The sequence below is a fragment of the Phyllobates terribilis genome, unplaced genomic scaffold (assembly GCF_046119375.1).
Source record: "Phyllobates terribilis strain yellow unplaced genomic scaffold, ASM4611937v1 Scaffold_1__5_contigs__length_1240528914, whole genome shotgun sequence".
NCBI lineage: Eukaryota > Metazoa > Chordata > Amphibia > Anura > Dendrobatidae > Phyllobates > Phyllobates terribilis.
This window is the reverse complement of record NW_027362761.1, coordinates 1025416072-1025440426: the sequence shown is the minus strand read 5'-3', so window position 1 is coordinate 1025440426 and position 24355 is coordinate 1025416072. Positions and strand designations below refer to the sequence as shown.

The following is a 24355-nucleotide window of genomic DNA, read 5'->3' as shown; positions in this document are numbered from 1 at the left end:
CAGATACCATCCAAAACCTGACAAATTCAATGGACGAGAGAGTTCAGAAGCTCCTTTCGAACAAGGGGTCCTATGTGAAAATGTAACATCACCTAGAATAAAGTTTTGAGTTGAAAACTGTTTGATTTCAGTTTCTAACAACCTGCTAATGCTTATAATTTCAAAAATGACCATTTTTTTGGTCTTTATTAAAATGAAAAGGTTGATCGAAAAGTTTGGGGGATCTAAGAGTGTGGCAACCCAGTAGTCATGATTACTTAGAATTCTGACAATATGAGGGTCATGCTGCAGGTAGTGCAGCAAGAAGGCACTTATGTGTCTTGCACATCTCGGAGCCCCAAAATTATTTTCCGGGCTAGATGCAGCTAAAAATTATTTTTAATTTTAAATCTGGTGAAGCTTATTATAGATGGCCTAATAGGATCAGTGCTGCACACTGCTACAAAGCCCAAATTATTTTCCAGTCAAGATACAGATAAACATGATTAGTAATTTGAAAGCTTAAAACGGTTGGTAGGGTGATTTTAACCAATCATCAAGCTTTTACTCTCCCCAGGATGACACAGGGGTAGAAAAGTCGTTTCGGATCCATGATTTGTTCATCTTTATGAACGTGAGTCTGTCTACATTATCAGTGGAGAGCCGCGTGCGCTTATCTGTCAGCACACCACCAGCAGCGCTGAACACACATTCAGACAGAACGCTGGCTGCGGGGCATGACAAGATCTCCAAGGCGTAAGTGGCTAGCTCCGGCCATTTATCCAGATTGGAAGCCCAAAAAGAGCAAGGGTCCAGTGACACAGTCGTGGCTTCAATGTTTACTTGGAGATACTCCTGTACCATCGTCTCTAGGCGTTGACTATGTGTCAGACTTCTTGTCTCCTGTGGCCTTGCAAAGGATGGGCTAAAAAAGTGGTGAAATGATTCCGCAAAATTGATGTTACCAGCAGATACTGTGGTTCTGTTACGGTTTGAGTGCTGAACACTTGACGGTCCCACGGTTGGCAAGTTGGAACTGTGAGATTCACTACGTGCACCACTGGTATTTTGTGGAAAAGCACATGTAAGATTCTGCAACAGTCTCTGCTGATACTCCTGCATGCGTGCATCCCTTTCTATGGCAGGAATAATTTCTGCAAATTTACTTTTGTACCGGGGATCTAACAGTGTGGCAACCCAGTAGTCAGGATTATTTCTAATTCTCACAATTCAAGGGTCATGTTGCAGGTAGTGCAGCAAGAAGGCACTCATGTGTGTTGCGCATCCAGGAGCACCAAGTCCCTGTTGTGTTGGTGGCGAGGTAACAATCATGCTTCCTTCCTCTGTCCTCTCCCCCCAACCTCGCACAACAGAAATGTGATCAAGGTCTCCCTCATCTGATGAGTCTTCCATCAGTTCGTCCTCCACTTCTTCCTGGGCTCCTGCACCTTCCTCACTAGTTTGGCTGCTACCATGCGCCCTGGTAAAATCATCTCCCCCACCCTCACATGCCTGCCGCCTTGGTGCTGCCGACTGTCTGGACCTTGCAGATGTTAGCCCTTCCGCATACAACTCCTCCTCCTCTACTTCCTCCACCTCCTCTTGTGCCACCACCTGACTCCGAATTCTGTTTAACATGTGCTCCAGCATGTAAATCACCGGAATAGTCATGCTGATAATGGCATCGTCAGCACTAAACATCTTCGTCGCCATTTCAAAACTGTGCAGAAGGGTGCATAGGTCCCTGATCTGAGACCACTCCTCCAGCGTGATTTGCCCCACCTCTGAATCTCGTTGGCCCAGGCTATACGTCAGAACGTATTGCACCAGGGCTTGTCGGTGCTGCCACAGTCGCTGCAACATGTGCAGAGTTGAATTCCACCGGGTAGGCACATCGCATTTTAGCCGGTGAAGTGGCAGGCCCAACGACTTCTGTAGAGATGTAAGTCGCTGAGCTGCGGGATGCGAACGGCGGAAGTGAGCACACAGCGACCGTGCCCTCTGCAGAAGGCCATCTAGTCTGGGATAGAGGGCTAAAAATTGCTGGACAACCAGGTTCAAGACGTGAGCCATACAAGGCACGTGTGTGACATTGCCCCGGCGAAGGGCCGCACCCAGGTTTGCAGCATTGTCGCACACGGCCTTCCCTGGTTTCAGGTCCAGTGGAGACAACCATTCATGAAATTGGTTCTCCAGAGCTGACCACAACTCCTCAGCTGTGTGACTCACATTTCCCAGACATTTCAATGTAAAAACCGCCTGATGACGTTGAGCCCTACTGCCAGCATAGTAAGGAGGTGTGCAGGATCCCTTCTGCGCAGTTAGAAAGCTTGTGGCATGACCAGACAGGCTTTGGGTGCAGGTGGAAGACCGAGAGGAGGTTGAGGAGGCAGAAGCAGTGGAGGAACTTTGACATAAAGAGGATTGACGCACAACTCGTGGGGACGGCAAGACTTGGACAGCAGCCCCTTGTCCTGCTGTCACCATAGTTACCCAGTGCCCAGTCAGCGACATGTAACGCCCCTGTCCATGCCTACTCGTCCAAGTGTCTGTGGTGAAATGCACCCTGTCACACACAGAGTTTCTCAAAGAAGCGGTGATGTTGTGTGCGACATGCTGGTGGAGCGCAGGCACACCTTTCTTTGAGAAGTAGTGCCGACTGGGCATCTGGTACTGGGGCACTGCGACAGACATAAGGTCTCGAAAATCCTCTGTGTCCACCAGGCGGAAAGGCAGCATTTCTGTAGCCAAGAGCTTGCAGATGGTGAAATTCAACCTCTTAGCTTTCTCATGGCTAGGAGGAAATGGTCTTTTACTTGTCCACATCTGAGGGACCGAGGGCTGGCTATTGTGCTTAGACGGGGTTGATAAGGGTGTCCCCGGCAAACTGCCGGTCTGTGAGGAAGATGCAGGCGGACATGTTAGGTTGCCTTGATCCAAAGGTGGTGCTATCGATGTCGAACAGCGCTCAAGACCAGCTGGTGTTACCAACTACAAAGAAAATGATGACCTGCCAATCACGCTGGCTGTTGCGGGTAAAGAGGTGGCAGGTCTGCGCCCCAAAACAGGTGTGACTGCTGTCCCCCCAGTCACAGAGGATGAAGAGGCCGCGGATGCACAAGATATGGCAGACGGTGGTTGGCCCGGCCGGCTAGGCCGCATTGTAGCACACTGAGCTTCCCACTGCAACTGATGCTTCATGTCCATGTGCCGGTTCATGCATGAAGTACTCAAACTATGTATTTTTTGGCCTCTACTTAGCTTTTGCTGACAAATGTTACAGATAACACGAGTTGGGTCATCTTTATCGATCTGAAAAAATGCCCAGGCTATGCAAGGCTTAGAACCCATGCGACCTGAAGAGCCACCACGACTTGTGGTGAGAGGCAGAGTTGTGTTTGAGGATGCAGTTGTTGACGTGCTTCCAGTACTACGTCTCTGTCCAGGAAGGCGCAACCTGACCTCGTCGTCACTAGCATCTTCCTCCACCTCCTCTGCTGACCTCATCTCTTGGCTGACTGTGGGTTGACAGTAAGTGGGATCTCCGACCTCATCATCATCACCCTGTGCGTTATCACACCCGTCGTCCTCAGAGCCAACCTGTTCCTGCCCTGACAAAAAACTAAAGTTGTCGCTCCAATCAGGTATTTGAGTCTTATCATCGTCTTCCTTATTGTCTCCACCAACAGGAGTTACAGTTTGGGAATGAGGGTCTACATTATGGTCAGAACCTTCTGCGTCTGGTCCTGGATCCGACTCATAAAGATTCTGGGCATCAGTGCAGATGATTTCCTCGTCTGGATTCACAGAAGCGCTGGAGTCGACCTCTGATTCCCAGGCTATAGTATGAGTAAACAGCTCTGCAGACTCAACCATCTGTTCTACCTCATACTCAGACGGACAGCTGGAGATTTGGGAGCTGTGAGGAAGCAAGTGCGATTTGGGTGACACCTTTGAGGACTGGAGTATTTGTGATGTTGAAGTTGATGTGGAGGAGAGCCCACTTAAAGGAGCACTTGATATCCGTTGAAGCACCTGCTGTTTTTGTGCCTCATCTGGAATTTGTAGCGATTGGCGTGGCCGTAAGAAAGGGATCTTATCACATTGTCCGCTAAAAGAAGTAGACATTTTAGTTTGGCTGGAAGATGGTCTTTCTTCTGCACCTACCCCACGGACACAACCTTTTTTCCCCTTCCCAACACGCCTATTCCCCTTTCCACCAGCAGCAGGCCTTTTTCCACTCATTTTGGTGGTTAACTAATTCACAACTCTGGAGTTGTTTGCACAAAAAAACAATGGATGGTAACCGAGCAGAGCTGAGTGGCCAAACTGTGGTATTAGGCCAAAACTATTGGCTGGGTTAGATGCAGAAAAAAATTATTTTTAATTTGCAACCTGATGGAGGTCAGTATAGATGGACTAATAGACCAAGTCCCACACACCGCTAGAAGCCCAAATATTTTTTCAGAGCTAGATGCAGAAAAAAATTATATTCAATTTGCAACCTGCTGGAGGTCATTATAGAAGGACTAATAGAACAAGTCCCACACACTGCTAGAAGCCCAAATATTTTTTCAGAGCTAAATGAAGAAAAAAATTATTTTTAATTTGCAACCTGATGGAGGTCAGTATAGATGGACTAATAGACCAAGTCCCACACACTGCTAGAAGCCCAAATATTTTTTCAGAGCTAGATGCAGAAAAAAATTATATTCAGTTTGCAACCTGATGGAGGTCAGTATAGATGGACTAATAGAATGATGCTATGCCCAAAAGATTTTACTTCACTAGGTGCAGTAAAAAAATTGGTATTCTATACACAGGTGGTATATCTTGCAACACAGATAGGCTACTCCACTGACTAAAACACTCTGCAATAGGCCAAAAAGGATTAGCTTTGCTAGATTCAGCCAAACGCTGTGAAAAAAACTTGCACAGCACTGGCACAGACCTGCCTGGCAAAAACTGATAGGAACTGATGTAACCTAGTCCTGAAAAGGACTCCAATTACAATTAGTCTTTACTCCCACAATCTATCTATTTAAGAGCACAGACCTGCTTGATAAAAGTCGTAGGAAATGCTGTAACCTAGTCCTTAAAAGGACTGCAATCACAACTATTCCCTACTCCCAAGCTATCTGTATATTTGTGCGAAAATTGGCTTGAAATTAACAAGGTATAGCGCACACAGCAACAGCGGTGCCGTCTAACACGCAGCTGCAGCAGTGAGAAAATGGTGGCGACGGGGAAAATGGCTTGGTCTTATAGGGCAAGGACATGTGACATACACTGCCAATCACACATGCCCTTGCTTGTGTGAAAAAAAGCACTTCGCTCCGTGTGTGCGCTGCTGATAGGCTGACAGATTGCACCTCCCCACTGCAAATGCGGGAAAGAGAAAAAAAATGGAGATCTTCATTGTTCCTGCAGAGATCCATCCCCTGCCCCTCCCCCCGCCCCGCTGTACACTCAAACTGCGTATTAACATTAATTTTCATCATTACTGAGAAAAAGTCCAGTTATGATTTTGGTGCACGAACAGTTATCGAACATAACCTCGAACAGCCGAATTTTTCTCAAATTGTTCGTGTTCGCCGACCGGCTCGAACACCGCCCAAAACAGCTCGAATTTGAGATTGGCGAACAGTTCGAGTAGAACAACGCTCATCTCTAATGTTTATGGTGTCTAAAAACAAAGGTATAAGATTGTACCTAAGTAATATTTTATCTTAGGAAATGAATTTTATGCCTCTAGATTAATAATGAGTCTTTTTAACCCCTTAACCCCCGAGGGTGGTTTGCACGTTAATGACCAAGCCAATTTTTACAATTCTGACCACTGTCACTTCATGAGGTAATTACTCTGGAACGCTTCAACGGATCCTCCTGATTCTGAGACTGTTTTTTCGTGACATATTGTACTTCAAGATTGTGGTAAAATTTCTTCGATATCACTTGCGTTTATTTGTGAAAAAAATGGAAATTTGGCAAAAATTTAGAAAATTTTGCAATTTTGAAAATTTTTATTTTTATGCCCTTAAATCAGAGATATATGTCACACAAAAGAGTTAATAAATAACATTTCCCACATGTCTACTTTACATCAGCACAATTTTGGAACCAAAATTTTTTTTTGTTAGGGAGCTATTAGGGTTAAAAGTTGACCAGCGATTTTTCATTTTTCCAATAAAATTTACAAAACCATTTTTTTAGGGACCACATCACATTTGAAGTCACTTTGAAAGGTCTTTATGACAGAAAATACCCAAAAATGACACCATTCTAAAAACTGCACCCCTCAAGGTGCTCAAAACCACATTCAATAACTTTATTAACCCTTCAGGTGCTTCACAGGAATTTTTGGAATGTGGAAGAAAAAAATGAACATTTAACTTTTTTCACAAAAATGTTATTTTAGACCCAATTTTTTTTATTTTCGCAGGGGTAACAAGAAAAAATGAACCCCAAAATTTGTTGTGCAATTTCCCCTGGGCACGCCGATACCCCATATGTGGGGAAAAAACACTGTTTGGGCGCACGGCAGGGCTCAGAAGGGAAGGAGCGCCATTTGACTTTTTGATTGTAAAATTTGCATGAATAATTAGCAGACGCCATGTTGCGTTTGGAGAGCCCCTGTGTGCCCAAACATTGGAGCTCTCCCACAAGTGACCCCATTTTGGAAACTAGACCCCACAAGGCACCTATCTAGATGCATAGTGAGCACTTGGAACCCCCAGGTGCTTAACAAATTGATTCGTAAAAATGAAAAAGTGTTGTTTTTTTTCACTTTTTCATTTTTACGAATCAATTTGTGAAGCACCTAGGGGTTGCAAGTGCTCACTATGCATCTAGATAGGTGCCTTGGGGGGGTCTAGTTTCCAAAATGGGGTCACTTGTGGGGGAGCTCCAAAGTTTGGGCACACAGGGACTCTCCAAATGCAACATGGCGTTCGCTAACAATTTGAGCCGATTTTCCATTCAATTTGTTAGCGGACACCATGTCGCGTTTTGAGAGCCCCTGATGTGCCTAAACAGTGGAGCTCCCCCACAAGTGACCCCATTTTGGAAACTATACCCCTCAAGGATTTTATTAAGGTGTATAGTGAACATTTTGAACCCAGTGGTACGACACAGAATTTGATAACATTAGGTCATCATATTGAATAAGTTGTCATTAGTCTTGAGCGCAAGTGCTCGCTACTTGAGTTTGCATCGGGTACTCTGGTATGCACCATGTACAGGGTGTGCTCGAGTGACAGGCTCGAGTCCCTGCTCCGCATGTTTCACGGTTATTAGACACCCAAAAAAAAACATGCGGGGATCGCTCGTGCATGGCAGGCAATCCCCGCAAAGTTTTTTTGGCCGCGAAGCATATGGGGCGGAGACTCGAGCATGTCACTCAAATACCCACGATACTCAATGCATACCAGAGCACCCGATGTAAACTCAAGTAGCGAGCACTTGCGCTCAACACTAGTCACCATATCGTCATTTTTTTTTCTTACTTTTGAAAAAAATCCCAACCCCATCACAACCCTAACCCCAAACCCAACCCTAACCCTAGCCCAACCCTAACCCGAGAGTTTATTTTTTACGCCGTTCCTCGTGCGGTATAAGTGATTAGACGACTTTATTCTTCGGGTCGGTGTGATTACAGCAATACCAGAATCATATGGGGTTTTTATGACTGACAGCTGTCACACACTAAAAGATGCATTTTTTGTAAAATCTAGTTTTTGCATCGCCATATTTTGAGAGCTATAATTTTTCCAGATTTTGGCAGACAGTTATGTGATGGCTCGTTTTTTGCGGGATGAGTTGACGTTTATATTGGTGCCATTTTCAGGCATGTGACATTTTTTGATCGCTTTCTATTCCGATTTTTGGGAGGCAGAATAAACAAAAACCAACAATTCAGGATTTTTTTTTTTTTTTTTTATTCTGTTCCGCGTGTGGTAAAATTGATAAGGCAGCTTTATTCTTCGTGTCAGTATGTTTACAGCGGTACCACATTTATATTGTTTTTCTATGTCTTGCACTTTTACATAATAAAAGCAATTTTATAAAAAAAAATATTTTTTAGCATAGCTTTATTCTGAGAGCTATAACTTTTTTATTTTTCGGCTGATGGAGCTGTGTAGCAGCTTGTTTTTTGCGGGACTAGATGTCGTTTTCAGTGGTACCATTTTTATTTATATTTGTCTTTTTGATCGCGTGCTATTCCATTTTATGTTTGCCGGTATGGTGATAAAGCATTGTTTTTTGCTTCGTTTTTTTTTTGCCGTGTTCACTGAAGGGGTTAACTAGTGGGACAGTTTTATAGGTCAGGTTGTTCCGGACGCGGCGATACCAAATATGTGTACTTTTATTGTTTTTTTTTTTTTATAATAATATTTATTGATGGGTACATTATATTTTTATTTTTGGTGGATTATTTTTTTTATTATTTTTTTTATATTTTTGCAATTTTTTTTTATTTTTGCTTTCACTTTCTGATAGTTTTTATACTTTATTACTTTGTCCCACTATGGGACTTTCACTTTTTTTTCTCTGATCGCCTGCATGGTACAGGAATGCAGCACCATCCCTGTCCATGCAGTCTGTCAGTGCTGGACAGGGAGAAGATTGTTTGGAGATGCACTGCGCATGTCTAAAAAATCTTCCTGCTGTCGGGTGACCCGGATGTTGTCATCACGACATCGGGTCATCATGGCAACATCCTGGAAGCCACGGCAGACAGCGCTGGAAGCCTGAAGAGGAGGTGAGTATCTGCGATCACCTCCCCTTGCCACCGCAATGCTGCGATCGACTTCGATCGCAGCATCGCCGGGGTTAATGTGCTGGGAGCGGTGAGTGACCGCTCCCTGCACATAGTACCGGGTGTCAGTCGTGACATTCAGCTGACACCCGGCGGCGATCGCGCCTGCACAACCTGTGTGCGCGCGCGATCGCCATGACGTACTAATACTGGACTGGCTCTTAAGTCCCAGGGCACAGATGCGTATTAGTACATCAAATGTTGTTAAGGGGTTAACTATATGGGTTAAATATGTTAGCTATCAGATCTTACTTGAGAATTCAGTATATGTTAAACAATCTAACATTCAAATGTACATGCAAATCAGGGATACTTGGTTTCAAGAATGTTTGGGATCTGAAGTCCGGATGATGGTAAAGTATGGAATTTTTGATAAAAGTGTTTTTTTTTATTTTTAGTTTACTTTTTCTTCAGTGATAGAGCTGAGGGTTTGGGTTGGCTTGTGTTATGCATTCTATATGTGCTGTGTTTTTGTATTATTGATTTACTTGTTGCAGATTATGTTGATGAAGACAATACTGTTCGTATTTTTTTTTTTTTTTTCCCAAAATCTTATGCTATTCCAGAAAATAAATATTATTTAAAAAAAAATGTATGTATAAGTTTGGTATTATCATGAAGCATTATCTTGTGAGTTTATTTTTACCATTCATTGAACAATATAAAAATAAACCCCTCACCCCCAGAAATTGCACATTTGAATTTTATCATTTCATCCATTTTTTTCAGCACATACAGTGGGGAAAATAAGTAGTTTTCCCAACTACAAAGAATGGAGAGGTCTATAATTTTTATTGTAAGTACACTTCAACTATGAGAGACAGAATCTAAAAATAAAAAACACAAAATCAGATTGTATGATTTTTAAATAATGAAATTGCATTTTATTGCATGAAATAAGTATTTGATCCTACCAACCAGCAAGAATTCTGGCTTTCACAGACCTGTCAGTTTTTTTTTTAAGAAGCCCTCCTACTCTGAACCCATTACCTGTATTAGTTGCATCTGTTTGAACTCCTTACCTGTATAAAAGACACCTGTCCACACACTCAATCGATCAAACTCAAACCTCTTTAACATGGCCAAGACCAATGGACACCAGGGACAATATTATAGGGGTTCCATGCAAGATCTCGCCTTGTGGGGTAAGGATGATTCTGAGAAAGGTCAGGAATCAGCCCAGAACTACATGGAAGAACCTGGTCAATAACCTGAAGCAAGCTGGGACCACAGTCTCAAACATTACCGTTAGTAACACACTATGCTGTCATGGATTAAAATCCTGCAGGGCTTGCAAGGTCCCCCTGCTCATGCCAGCACATGTCCAGGCCTGTTTGAAGTTCACCAATGACCATCTGGATGATCCAGAGGAGGTATGGTAGCAGGTCATGTGGTCGGATAAGACGAAAATAGAACATTTTGGTATGAACTCCACTCGCCATGTTTGGAGGAAGATGAAGGATGAGTGTAACTCAAAGAACACTGTCCCAATCGTTAAGCATGGTGGGGGAAGCATCATACTTTGGGGGTGCTTTTCTGCAAAGGGGACAGGATGACTTCATCATATTGAAAGGAGGATGGATGGGGTCAAGTATTGCAAAATTTTGGCCAAAAACCTCCTTCCATCAGTAAGAGCTTTGAAGTTGGGTTATTGCTGGGTATTCTAGCATGACAATGACCCAAAGCATAAAGCCAAGGCAACTAAGCAGTGCCTCCGTAAAAAGGACTTAAAGGTCATGGAGTGGCCTAGCCAGTCTCCAAACCTGAACCCAATAGAAAATCTTTGGAGGGAGCTGAAACTCAATGTTGCACAGCAACAGCTCTGAAACCTGAAGTATCTGGAGAAGATCTGTATAGAGGAGTGGGCCAAAATCCCTGCTGCAGTGTGTGCAAACTTGGTCAAGAACTACAGAAAACATCTGACCTCTGTAATTGCAAACAAAGGTTTCTGTATGTAAACTACATACACTGTGTAACATCCCTGGCGGAGTGCTTGCATAGTGCACCACCTTCCACTATGCAAGACCGCAATCTTACCTGTCAGTACAGCCTGAAAACCTTGCTTCAGTTCATGCTGTGTGCATGTCTCTTGTCTGATTGCTTAGGGCAGCGGCCCGGTTACTTCCTGATACTTATAGCTACTGTGGGCGCACTCCTAATGCGTCCCCAGCCTATTGCTGTGAGTCACTGGATATTAAACCCAGATGGAGGTGCCTGAGCAACACTAACTTTCAGTGTGCTTCTTGCCTCTGAGTTGCCAGGTCTTGTCCTGTATCTTGTCTGTTTCTGCCACCCTGGGGGCTGCATACCCAGGCCTGTTATCTCTGATTTCAAGTCTGTTTCCACCACTCTGGGGGCTGTATACCCAGGCCTGTTATCTCTTACTTCTAGTCTGTTTCCGCCACTCTAGGGGCTGTATACCCAGGCTCGTTCTTGTATCTCGTTGCAGTAGCAGTTCCTGTCTGAACTGTATCCTAGCCTGTTACCTGTTTGTCTCTATGTCCATACCTTCCCTTTTCCTGCAGTATCTGAACCTGCACCTAGCTCCAACTCGTTGTCTCTGTACTTCTGTTTGTGAGTTTTGCGTCCACTCGCTACTTCATAGTAAGTACCTATTGTGTATCTGGTTCTGCTTGTCCCTTTTCCCTTCCTCCGTATCTACCTCCTGTGTTCTAGCCATCTTCCTGCATTTTCCAGTCTGTTCCATGTGAACAGAGCCTTATCCTCTCTGCCTGCACCTTCAGCCCTGTTCTGCTCTTCCTTGTCCACCGCACTTGCGGTTTCGCTCCGCTCTGCTTGTTCACCGCATCAGCGGTTTCACTCTGCTCTGTCTTGCCCACCGCTCCGGCGGTTCCTCTCTGCTCTGCCTTGTCCACCGCACCTGCGGTTTCGCTCCGTACTGCTTGCTCACCGCGTCAGCGGTTTCCCTCTGCTCTGTCTTGCCCACCGCTCCGGCGGTTCCTCTCTGCTCTGCCTTGTCCACCGCACCTGCGGTTTCGCTCCGCTCTGCTTGCTCACTGCGTCAGTGGTTTACCTCTGCTCTGTCTTGCTCACCGCACTAGCGGTTCCTCTCGACTCTGCCTTGCTCACCACTCCGACGGTTTCGCTCTGCTCTGCCTTGTCCACCGCACCTGTGGTTTCACTCTGCTCTGCTTGCTCACCGCACCGGCGGTTTCTCTCTGCTCTGCCTTGTCCACCGCTCCGGCGGTTCTGCTCTGCTCTGCCTTGTCCTCCGCTCCGGCGGTTTCGCTTTACTCTGCTTGTCTACCGCATCCGCGGCTCTGTTCCTGTCTCCCAGTCTGTACTGGACCCTATCCAGCCTGCGATCCAACCTGCTAATACCTCCCTGTCTGCTCCCCAGCTGTGCTTGCCAGTATCTCCCTGTCTGCACTCCAGCCATGCTTGCCAGTACCCACCTGTCTGCATACCAGCCGTGTTTGCCAGTGCCCACCTGTCTGCTTACCAGCTGTGCTTGTCAGTTCCCACCTGTCTGCACACCAGCCGTGCTTGCCAGTTCCCACCTGTCTGCATACCAGCCATGCTTACCAGTATCCACCTGTCTGCATACCAGCCGTGCCTGCCAATAACCACCTGTCTGTATGCCAGTCTAACCTGCCTGTTCCTGCATTCCCCAGTGTGAGCCAACAGCTGTGACTGGGGTCTGACCTGGAGTAGCACCTTGTCCCTCTGCTCGGTTCCTCCTTGGTTCTCGGAGTCGACTGAGCCACCGTGCGACCTTGGTCAGATCGGGTTCATACTTAGTTACACCCCTCCAGGCACTCCTCGGTTCATGGTACAGTGGGATCACTAATCACGGTCACGCCAGTCAGTCCGGGCGCGAGCGTAACACACTGTCAGGTGGGTGATATTACATTCATTAAAATGATACTTTGGTTGATGATATACATCCTGTTGTTCTTGTGTAATCTTTACTTTCAATTTGGAGATAATGATATGCTCTTATCTCTGGGTGGGCCTGTGGGGTGGGCTCTATTTGGTGCTCTGCTTACTTATTCATCTGTATGCTCTTATGACAGCTCACTGTGCCTTCACTGACCAGCCTCCTATTTTACCTAAAAGATGATTTTTCAACAACAACACATCTGATATGAGGCATATAGGTGAGACTTTTAAAACATGTATGCCCATATTAATAGTTTAGATAGGTCAAGTGTAGTGTTGAGCGAGCATGCTCGACACTGCTCGGTACTCGCCCGAGCATCACGCTACTCGGGATGTACGACGAGCACTGAGCATTTCCGGGTTACTCGGGCGGGAGCTCGGGTCTCCGCCCTGCATGTTTGGCGCTCTTTACAGAGCCAATGAATATGCAGGGATTGAAAGCCAGTCACTGTAATGCCGCAGCCATGTTGGTTGTGGGCATTACATTGATTGGCTGGCCGCACAGCGTCACCTCGAGTATTTAAAACCGGGCGCCGCCATCTTGGACACAGACGGCTGGGATCAGACAGTGCAGGGACAGCGCTGCTGATTTAGGGAGAGATATATACTGCGAAATAGTTAGTGTAGAGTCTGTAAAGGCTGCCATATCAAACAAACAGTCCTTCTCAGGACTAATATCCATCCCAGATATCAGGCAGGCAGGCTGTATAGGAGAGGCAGTGGTTATACCAGCAAATGCTGCATTACAGTCCTGAGTGCTCCTGTTGCTGAAATTGCTGGACTTAGCTTCAGGTCTTGGGGGCCAGGAAAAATCCTTTTTTTCATCTAAATCCTCTTTTTTTTCCTCCTTCACACTGTACAAATACCCGTCTTATTAACCTTTTGGTGTCCCCCCCCACCCACCCCCCAAAAAAAAGTGTGTCTCTGATTTTTCAGACACAAAGAAATCTGTTGAAAATAGTCTGGTGTAGGCCAGAGAAACAGAAGTGTGGTTTTGCAGTTCCACGGTTCAAACCTCTGTTTTATACACTTTTGGGCCATTTGTATCTAAAAAAAACAGTTTGAGTGTGTCGCTCACTGTTCAGCCGCAAATATATATATTTAAAAAAGTCTGGTATACACCAGTAAATGATAACTGTGGTTTTGCTGTTACACGGTAAAAAATCTCTATTATCCTGCTTTTGGTATTTTTTGCCATAAAAGAAAAAACTAATAGTGCCTCCCTGATTTTTCAGACACAAATAAATCGTTGAAAATAGTCTGGTGTATGCCCGAGAAATAGAAGTCTGGTTTTGCAATTCCACGGGTCAAATCTCTGCATTATCCTGCTTTTGGCATTTTTTTCCGTAAAGAAAAACTAATAGTGTCTCCCTGATTTTTCAGACACAAATATATCTGTTGAAAATAGTCTGGTGTAGGCTAGAGAAAAAGAAGTGTGGTTTTGCAGTTCCACGGTTCAAACCTCTGTATTATCCACTTTTGGGCCATTTGCATCTAAAAAAAACAGTTTGAGTGTGTCGCTCACTGTTCAGCTGCAAACATATGCATTTAAGAAAGTCTGGTATACACCAGAAAATTATAACTGGGGTTTTGCTGTTCCACAGTAAAAAATCTCTATTATCCTGCTTTTGGCATTTTTTGCCGTAAAAAAAAAACTAATAATGTCTCCCTGATTTTTCAGACACAAATATATCTGTTGAAAATAGTCTGGTGTAGGCTAGAGAAAAAGAAGTGCGGTTTTGCAGTTCCACGGTTCAAACCTCTGTATTATCCACTTTTGGGCCATTTGTATCTAAAAAAAACAGTTTGAGTGTGTCGCTCACTGTTCAGCTGCAAATATATATATTTAAGAAAGTCTGGTATACACCAGTAAATTATAACTGTGGTTTTGCTGTTCCACGGTAAAAAATCTCTATTATCCTGCTTTTGGCATTTTTTGCCGTAAAAAAAAAACGAATAGTGTCTCCCTGATTTTTCAGACACAAATATATCTGTTGAAAATAGTCTGGTGTAGGCCCGATAAATAGAAGTGTGGTTTTGCAGTTCCACGGGTCAAATCTTTGTATTATCCTGCTTTTGGCATTTTTTGCCGTAAAGAAAAACAGTAATAGTGTCTCCTGATTTTTCAGACACAAATATATCAGTTGAAATAGTCTGGTGTAGGCCCGAGATATAGAAGTGTGGTTTTGCTGTTCCAAGGGTCAAATCTCTGTATTATCCTGCTTTTGGCATTTTTTGACATAAAGAAAAACTAATAGTGTCTCCCTGATTTTTCAGACACAAATATATCTGTTGAAAATAGTCTGGTGTAGGCCAGAGAAACAGAAGTGTGGTTTTGCAGTTCCACGGTTCAAACCTCTGTATTATCCACTTTTGGGCCATTTGTATCTAAAAAAAAACAGTTTGAGTGTGTCACTCACTGTTCAGCCGCAAATATATCTATTTAAAATTGTCTGGTATACCCCAGTAAACAATAACTGTGGTTTTGCCATTCCACGGTAAAAAATCTCTATTATTCAGCTTTTGGTATTTTCTCCATAAAGAAAAACAGTAATAGTTTCTCCCTGATTGTTCAGATTGTTTAAAAGAGTCGGGTGTAGGCCAGAGAAATAGAACTGTGGTTTTCCTCTTCCACGGTTCTAATCTACTTTATATTACCATTTTTCCATTGATAGTGCGAGTGTAAGCTATTTTACTTCCTTTACAGTGGGCAAGGCGCGTGGCAAGGGACGTGGAACTGGACGTTTTGGTGATGGTGCATGCAGAGGACGGGGCCGTGGCCAAGGTAAAATGTTCCACAACCAACAGCCACATCTTCTCGCTCCCACTTCTTGACCGAATTACTAGGGAAGCGCAGAACAACACCAGTATTGCGAACTGATCAGTGTGAACAGGTTATTAATTGGATAGCAGATAATACTTCTAGTTATCTGGGCACCACCACCTCCGGTCTGTCTTCCACACGGTCAACTCTTAGTAGCCGTGAGTCTCGACCGCATACTCCTCCTCACCCTGTTGCTCCTTCCTCCCACCATGCCGAGTGTCGTCAGACAGCAACTGTTCCCACACTTGGACACTCTGAAGAGCTGTTCACTGGTCCATTTCCAGATTTGTGCCCCTCGCCTGCTCCGCTTGAAGTGGTGGAAGAGGAGATCCCATGTAGCGATGCTCAAATATTTGAACAGCCACGGCCACAGGAAGTCGACGCTGGCAATTTGTCACATTAGGTGGACGATGATGAGACACAATTGCCAGGAAGTGAGGAGGAGGATCGTGGTGCGCAAGTGGAAGAGGAGGAGGTAGTGGATGATCTAGTAACTGACCCAACGTGGCAGGAGGACATGCAGAGCGAGGACAGCACCACACAGGGTGAGGGAGGCAGAGTACACCAACAGGCAGGAAGAAGTAGTGTGGTTGCCTCACACAGAAGGCAGGCAACAGTTCCCCGTAACACCAACACGAGGGACGTTGCCAGTACAACCGGTAGGTCTTCCAGAGTCTTGATTTTTTTAAAGACTCTGCTGTTAACCCCAAAAAGGCCATTTGTACCACATGCCATGCCAGCATCAGCAGGGGTGACAAAACTACCAGCCTGACCACCACCAGCATGATCAGGCACATGGCAGCAAAGCAACCGACTTTGTGGGGTGAATCCCAGGGTCCACGACCAGTGTCAGCGGGTGTCACCACTGCTTCTTCCACTGTTTTGCATGCAATAGAACCCCCTGTTGTGTGTGCAAGGCAATCCCCTTTCCATACTGCATGCAAAGATGCCCCCTCCTCTCAGTCTTCACTTGTTCTGGCAGTTTCTCAAGAAACAACATCAATGTCCACGTCCACGTCCCACCGCAGCGTTCCATTGTCCATATCCCAGACCTTTGAACGAAACCGAAAATTCGCAGCCAACTCCCCACAGGCCACAGTCCTAAATTTGCACATTTCACGACTGCTTGCATTGGAAATGCTGCCTTTTAGGCTGGTGGAGACGGAATCCTTCCGCAACCTTATGGCGGTGGCCATCCCTCGGTACTCAGTCTCCAGCCGACACTATTTTGCCCGGTGTGCCATCCCCGCACTACACAAGCACGTGTCCCAAAACATCTGCCGTGCCCTCAACAACGCAGTTACTGGGAGAGTCCACCTGACAACGGACACGTGGAGAAGTGCTTGTGGCCAGGGACGGTACATCTACCTGACGGCACACTGGGTAAACATGGTGGAAGCCGTGACAAAGTCGGACCTTGGGACGGAACACATCCTTCCCACACCGAGGATTGCGGGCCCTATGTCAGTCAGAGTTGCCCCCACAGTGTACAGCTCCTGCGCATCATCCTCCTCCTCATGTTCAGCCTCCATCTCAGATATCACATCAGTTACAAGCTGGAAACACTGCAGTACGGCCTCCGCCAAACGGCAACAGGCTGTGCTGAAACTCATAAGCTTAGGTGAGAAACTTCACACTGCTTGTGAGTAGAGATGAGCGGTGTTCGACTAGAACTGTTCGAAAATCTCAAATTCGAGCTGTTTTGGGCGGTGTTCGAGTTGTTCGACGAACCCGAACGATTTGCAAAAAATTCGGCTGTTCGAGGTTATGTTCGATAACTGTTCGTGCACCAAAAGCGTGTCCTGCATGTCTGGCGCTATTTAGAGCACCAATCATGCAGGGATTGTCTGCCACTCACTGTAATGCCACAGCCATGGTGGTTGTGGCATTACAGTGATTGCCCAAATCGATTTGAACAGTGCCAACAGTGAAACATGAAAAGCCGGCAATTCAGCAGCGGCATACACCGGTACCCGACAATTTAGAACCGAAAGAATAGAGCTTCACACATAGATTAGATAGATATAAACATGTCAGCCACATATATACGAAGTACAGTGACAGTGTTGATTACTGCACTTGTCATTTAGCGTAAAGGATTTATCAAAAAAAATAATAGTGTTTTCATGCACTGTCTCTTTAAAAAAGCCGGCCGGCAATTCAGCAGCGCATACACCGGTACCCGACAATTTAGAACAGACAGAATAGAGCTTCACACATAGATTAGATAGATAGAAACATGTCAGTCACATATATATGAAGTACAGTGACAGTGTTGGTTACTGTACTTGTCATTTAGTATTAAAATAAAGGATTTATTATTAAAAAAATTGGCGTGGGGTTCCCCTTAATTTTAGGCTCTAGCGGAGGTTAAGCAGACGGCTGGGGCAGATGTTTGAAGCCTGGGAAGGGGGTAATACCCACGGAGCTTCCCAGGCTACTAATATCAGCCCCCAGCTGAATACATAGCCTTTACTAGCTATTAAAATGGGGGACCCCCCCAAAAAAATGACGTGGGGTCCCCCTAATTTAATAGCTAGCAAAGGCTAGGCAGACAGCTGGGGGCTGATATTAATAGCCCAGGAAGGGAGCCATGAATATTGGCCCCCTCCCAGGCTAGAAACATCAGCCGTCAGCCGCCCCAGAAATGGCGCATTCATAGGATGCGCCAATTCTGGCACTTAGCCTCGCTCTTCCACGCTGCCCTGGTGCGGTGGCAGGGGGTAATAGGGTTGGGGTTGATGTCAGCTTATAATGCCAGCTGACATCAAGCCCAGGTTAGTAATGGAGAGGCGTCTATAAGACACCCCCATTACTAACCCCATAGTCAAAGTTAAAAAAAACACAAACACCCAGAATAAAGTCCTTTAATTGAAATAAAGACACAATCCTTTATTGTTCTAAATTAAACCATACTTACCGTCACGCCCATTCCAGCTGAAGCCAACGATCTCCTGCAATAAAAGAAAAATAATAAAGCAACCTCATCCTTACCTTTCCATGGTTCCCACGACAGCTTCAGCTCTGCTACATCGAGATGACAGGCTGGACCGCAGCAGAACGCTGCCATCCAGCCTGTCATCCCGCAGACACTGAGAAGCGCAGGCTTGCTTGCGCTGCTCAGCGTCTCTCTGTGACGACATCCAGATGAGCCGAGTTCATGTCCAATGAACTCGGCTCACCTCATGCACGTCACTGACAGCGTGGGAAAATTCTCACGCTGAAGCGCTGAGTGCAGGAGAATTCTCCCACGCTGTCAGTGACGTGCATAAGGTGAGCTCATGTCCAATGAACTCAGCTCACCTCCTGCACGTCACTGACAGCGTGGGAGAATTCTCCTGCACTCAGCGCTTCAGCGTGAGAATTCTCCCATGCTGAAGCGCTGAGTGCAGGAGAATTTTCCCACGCTGTCAGTGACGTGCATAAGGTGAGCTCATGTCCAATGAACTCAGCTCACCTCCTGCACGTCACTGACAGCGTGGGAGAATTCTCCTGCACTCAGCGCTTCAGTGTGAGAATTCTCCCACGCTGAAGCGCTGAGTGCAGGAAAATTTTCCCACGCTGTCAGTGACGTGCATGAGGTGAGCCGAGTTCATTGGACATGAACTCGGCTCATCTGGATGTCGTCACAGAGAGACGCTGAGCAGCGCAAGCAAGCCTGCGCTTCTCAGTGTCTGCGGGATGACAGGCTGGATGGCAGTGTTCTGCTGCGGTCCAGCCTGTCATCTCGATGTAGCAGAGCTGAAGCTGTCGTGGGAACCATGGTAAGGTAAGGATGAGGTTGCTTTATTATTTTTCTTTATTGCAGGAGATCGTTGGCTTCAGCTGGAATGGGCGTGACGGTAAGTATGGTTTAATTTAGAACAATAAAGGATTGTGTCTTTATTTCAATTAAAGGACTTTATTCTGGGTGTTTGTGTTTTTTTTAACTTTGACTATGGGGTTAGTAATGGGGGTGTCTTATAGACGCCTCTCCATTACTAACCTGGGCTTGATGTCAGCTGGCATTATAAGCTGACATCAACCCCAACCCTATTACCCCCTGCCACCGCACCAGGGCAGCGTGGAAGAGCGAGGCTAAGTGCCAGAATTGGCGCATCCTATGAATGCGCCATTTCTGGGGCGGCTGACGGCTGGTGTTTCTAGCCTGGGAGGGGGCCAATATTCATGGCTCCCTTCCTGGGCTATTAATATCAGCCCCCAGCTGTCTGCCTAGCCTTTGCTAGCTATTAAATTAGGGGGGACCCCACGTTATTTTTTTGGGGGGGTCCCCCATTTTAATAGCTAGTAAAGGCTATGTATTCAGCTGGGGGCTGATATTAGTAGCCTGGGAAGCTCCGTGGGTATTACCCCCTTCCGAGGCTTCAAACATCTGCCCCAGCCGTCTGCTTAACCTCCGCTAGAGCCTAAAATTATGGGGGAACCCACGCCAATTTTTATTTTAATAAATCCTTTATTTTAACACTAAATGACAAGTACAGTAACCAACACTGTCACTGTACTTATTATAAATGTGACTGACATGTTTCTATCTATCTAATCTATGTGTGATGCTCTATCTTTCTGTTCTAAATTGTCGGGTACCGCTGCTGAATTGCCGGCCGGCTTTTTTAAAGAGACAGTGCATGAAAACACTATTATTTTTTTAAATAAATCCTTTACACTAAATGACAAGTACAGTAAGCAACACTATCACTGTACTTCTTATATGTGTGACTGACATGTTTCTATCTATCTAATCTATGTGTGAAGCTCTATTCTTTCTGTTCTAAATTGTCGGGTACAGATGCTGAATTGCCGGCCGGCTTTTTTAAAGAGACGGTGCATGAAAACACTAATATTTTTTTTAATAAATCCTTTACACTAAATGACAAGTGCAGTAACCAACACTGTCACTGTGCTTCTTATATGTGTGACTGACATGTTTCTATCTATCTAATCTATGTGTGATGCTCTATTCCTTCTTGTCTAAATTGTCGGGTACCGGTGTATGCCGCTGCTGAATTTGCCGGCCGGCTTTTTTAAAGAGAGTGTCTTCTGAGCAGTTTGTCAGCTTTTGGACACCTTTGCAGGTGTTTTCTATGTGTTTCTATGTGTTTTTGTTTGCCTGCCATTGGTTTTAACGGTGTTCGACGGTGTTCTAAGGTGTTCGACGAACAGTTCGACGAACAGTTCCTCGAACATCCCGGTGTTCGACGAACCGAACCGAACCCGAACACTACGGGGGTGGCTCAACACTACTTGTGAGTTGTGGACAGCTGTGAAAGAGCAGGCAGATCTGTGGCTGACACCGCTGAACCTACATCCAGGCATGGTCATGTGTGACAATGGCCGTAACCTGGTGGTGGCTCTGAGGCGAGGCGAGATCACACACGTACCATGCCTGGCTCATGTGCTTAACCTCGTGGTTCAGCGGTTTCTTAAATCATACCCCGAGTTGCCAGATCTGCTCGTCAAAGTACGCCGCCTGTCAGCTCATTTTCGCAAGTCGGCTACAGCTTCAGCCGCCCTTGCTGTGTTGCAACAGCGTTGGCAGCTTCCGTCACACTGACTGGTGTGTGATGTCCCCACACGTTGGAACTCTACCCTCCACATGTTGAAAAGGATTTGTGAGCAGTTGTGGAGTACCAGCTGCAACAAGGCCGTCGATATTCAGTTCAGACTCCACACATAAGACCTCAGGAGTGGACCTGGATGTCTGACATATGTACCATCTTGACAAACTTTGAGGAGTCCACCAAGATGGTGAGTGGCGATGACGCTATCATTAACATCAGCATTCCACTTGTCTGTCTTTTGCAATGCTCTGTGCAGAGAATTATAGAGGAGGCATTGCAGCCAGAGTATGATGAGATGGATCAAGAAGCAGTAGCGGTCGATTACACACAGCCCAGCCTCATCTCATCCCAACGTGCATTGGGGGACAATGAGGGAGACCAGGAGGAGGAGGAGGAAGAACAGGAGCTTGTATCATGCGCTGTAGATGGTAGTACCTGTACAACTGTCATACCGTCGGTTCAGCGTGGGTGGCCTGAGGACAGGGGGAGGAGGAGGAGGAGTAGGAGAACATAGTCAGTCGTCATCTTGGTGAGAACACGGAAGTCTTGCCCGTTACCAGTCTGGCATGCATGGCTGACTTTATGGTATGCTGCCTTAATCGTGACCCTCGCGATGTCAAAATGTTGGGTGACAGTCATTACTGGTTGGTGACACTTTTACACCACTGCTACAAGGAGAACTTTCACTCTCTTATTCCTGAGGTGGAGAGGTCTACAAAAATGGGGCAGTACCAGAAGGCCCTGGCTGCAGAACTGTTAAAAAAATTCCTATCTGAACACGCTAGCGGCAGAGGTCACAGATCGTTGCCCAACCAAGGCATACATGCGAGAGAGACGCAACTCCAATCCAGCAGAAGCAGGGGAACACAGTCAACGTTCTTGAACAGTTTTCTCAGACCCTCCCTTCGGAAAGACCCTGAGGCGCGGGGTACTCTCACAAGGAGTGGAAAGTTTCAAAAGATGGTGAGGGAGTACCTTGCCGACCGTACCAGCATCCTCAGAGATTCCTCTGTGCCTTTTAATTATTGGGTATCCAAGCTGGACACTTGGAATGAACTAGCTCTGTATGCCTTGGAGGTCCTGGCATGCCCTGCCGCTAGCGTGTTATCGGAGAGTGTTTTTAGTGCCGCTGGGGGAATTATAACTGATAAGCGCACTCGCCTGTCAACTGACAATGCTGACAAGCTGACCCTTATCAAAATGAACAAGGGCTGGATAGGGCAAGACTTCTCATCACCAACAAATGACAGCAGAGTAACATAAAGTCAAATCCACTGTGTTATTTCGGGAGGTGTATTCACATGCACCGCTTCACACCCACACATGGGTATACGCTTCCTCATTTCGGCTGTTTTATGTTCTTCTCCTTATCCTCAGCCTCCACCACACTATACCACCAGGGTGACTGTGGTCCGCGTTGCCATTATTGAAAGTTTCTCCATCCTTATTTTTGTCAGCTTTTGCTTGGAAGGCATAAGCAAAGACTGTGGGAGACCCACTCCCCAATAATGGGAATAATATTTTTAAGATGCTGTACTGTATGGCTCTTGTAAGGGGCATTAAAACCGTCTTGTTAAGCTACTGGGACCTCTACGTCTCTTCCAAGGGGCATTTAAACCGTCTTGTTAACTCCTGGGACCTCCACGTCTCTTCCAAGGGGCATTCAAACCGTCTTGTTAAGCTACTGGGACCTCCATATCTCTTCCAAGGGGCATTCAAACTGTCTTGTTAAGCTACTGGGACTTCCACGTCTCTTCCAAGGGGCATTCAAACCATCTTGTCAAGCTACTGGGACCTCCACGTCTCTTCCAAGGGGCATTCAAACCATCTTTTTAAGCTACTGGGACCTCCACGTCTCTTCCCAGGGGCATTCAAACCGTCTTGTTAAGCTACTGGGACCTCCACGTCTCTTCCAAGGGGTATTCAAACCATCTTGTTAAGATACTGGGACCTCCACGTCTCTTCTGAGGGTCATTAAAAGCGTCTTGTTAAGCTACTGTGACCTCCACCACTTTTCCAAGGGGCATTAAAACCATCTTCTTAAGCTACTGGGACCTCCACGTCTCTTCTGAGGGGCATTAAAAGCGTCTTGTTAAGCGACTGTGACCTCCACCACTTTTCCAAGGGGCATTAAAACCATCTTGTTAAGCAACTGGGACCTCCACATCTCTTCTGAGGGGCATTAAAAGCGTCCTATTAAACCACTCTGAACTCCACAGATCTTCCAAGGGGCATTGAAATGTTGTTTTTAATTAACTCTAACCTCCACGACTCTTCGAACGGGCATTGCATTTTCTCCTAATTTTTGGCAGCTTTTGCTTGGAAGGCATAAGCAAAGACTTTGGGAGACCCACTCCCCAATAATGGGAATAATGTTTGTAATATGCTGTACTGCATGGCTCTTGTAAGGGGCATTGGAAGTTCCTCCATCCTAATTTTTGGCAGCTTTTGCTTGGAAGGCATAAGCAAAGACTGTGGGAGACCCACTCCCCAATAATGGGAATAATGTTTGTAATATGCTGTACTGCATGGCTTTTGTAAGGGGCATTGGAAGTTCCTCCATCCTAATTTTTGGCAGCTTTTGCTTGGAAGGCATAAGCAAAGACTGTGGGAGACCCACTCCTCAATAATGGGAATAATATTTTTAAGATGCTGTACTGTATAGCTCTAGTAAGGAGCATTAAAACCGTCTTGTTAAGCTACTGTGACTTCCACCACTTTTCCAAGGGGCATTAAAAGCGTCTTGTTAAGCTACTGGGACCTCCACGTCTCTTCTGAGGGGCATTAAAAGCGTCATGTTAAGCTATTGGGACCTCCACGTCTCTTCTGAGGGGCATTAAAAGCGTCTTGTTAAGCTACTGCGACCTCCACGTCTCTTCTGAGGGGCATTAAAAGCGTCATGTTAAGCTACTGGGACCTCCACCACTTTTCTGAGGGGCCTTAAAACCGTCTTTTTAAGCTACTGTGACCTCCACCACTTTTCCAAGGGGCATTAACACCGTCTTATTAAGCTACTGGGACCTCAACGTCTCTTTTGAGGGGCATTAAAAGCATCTTGTTAAGCTACTGCGACCTCCACCACTTTTCCGAGGGGCATTAAAACCGTCTTGTTAAGCTACTGGGACCTCCATGTCTCTTCCAAAGGGCATTCAAACCATCTTGTTAAGCTACTGCTACCTCCACCACTTTTCCAAGGGGCATTCAAACTGTCTTGTTAAGCTACTGTGACCTCCATCACTTTTCCAAGGGACATTAAAACCATCTTGTTAAGCT

General features: G+C 45.8%; 1 protein-coding gene across 2 annotated transcripts in view; it reads right to left on the bottom strand.

The window, feature by feature from the left end:
- FSTL5 (follistatin like 5) overlaps window positions 1-24355 on the bottom strand; it is a 1189778-nt gene that overhangs the window by 630380 nt on the left and 535043 nt on the right. The window lies entirely within an intron of this gene.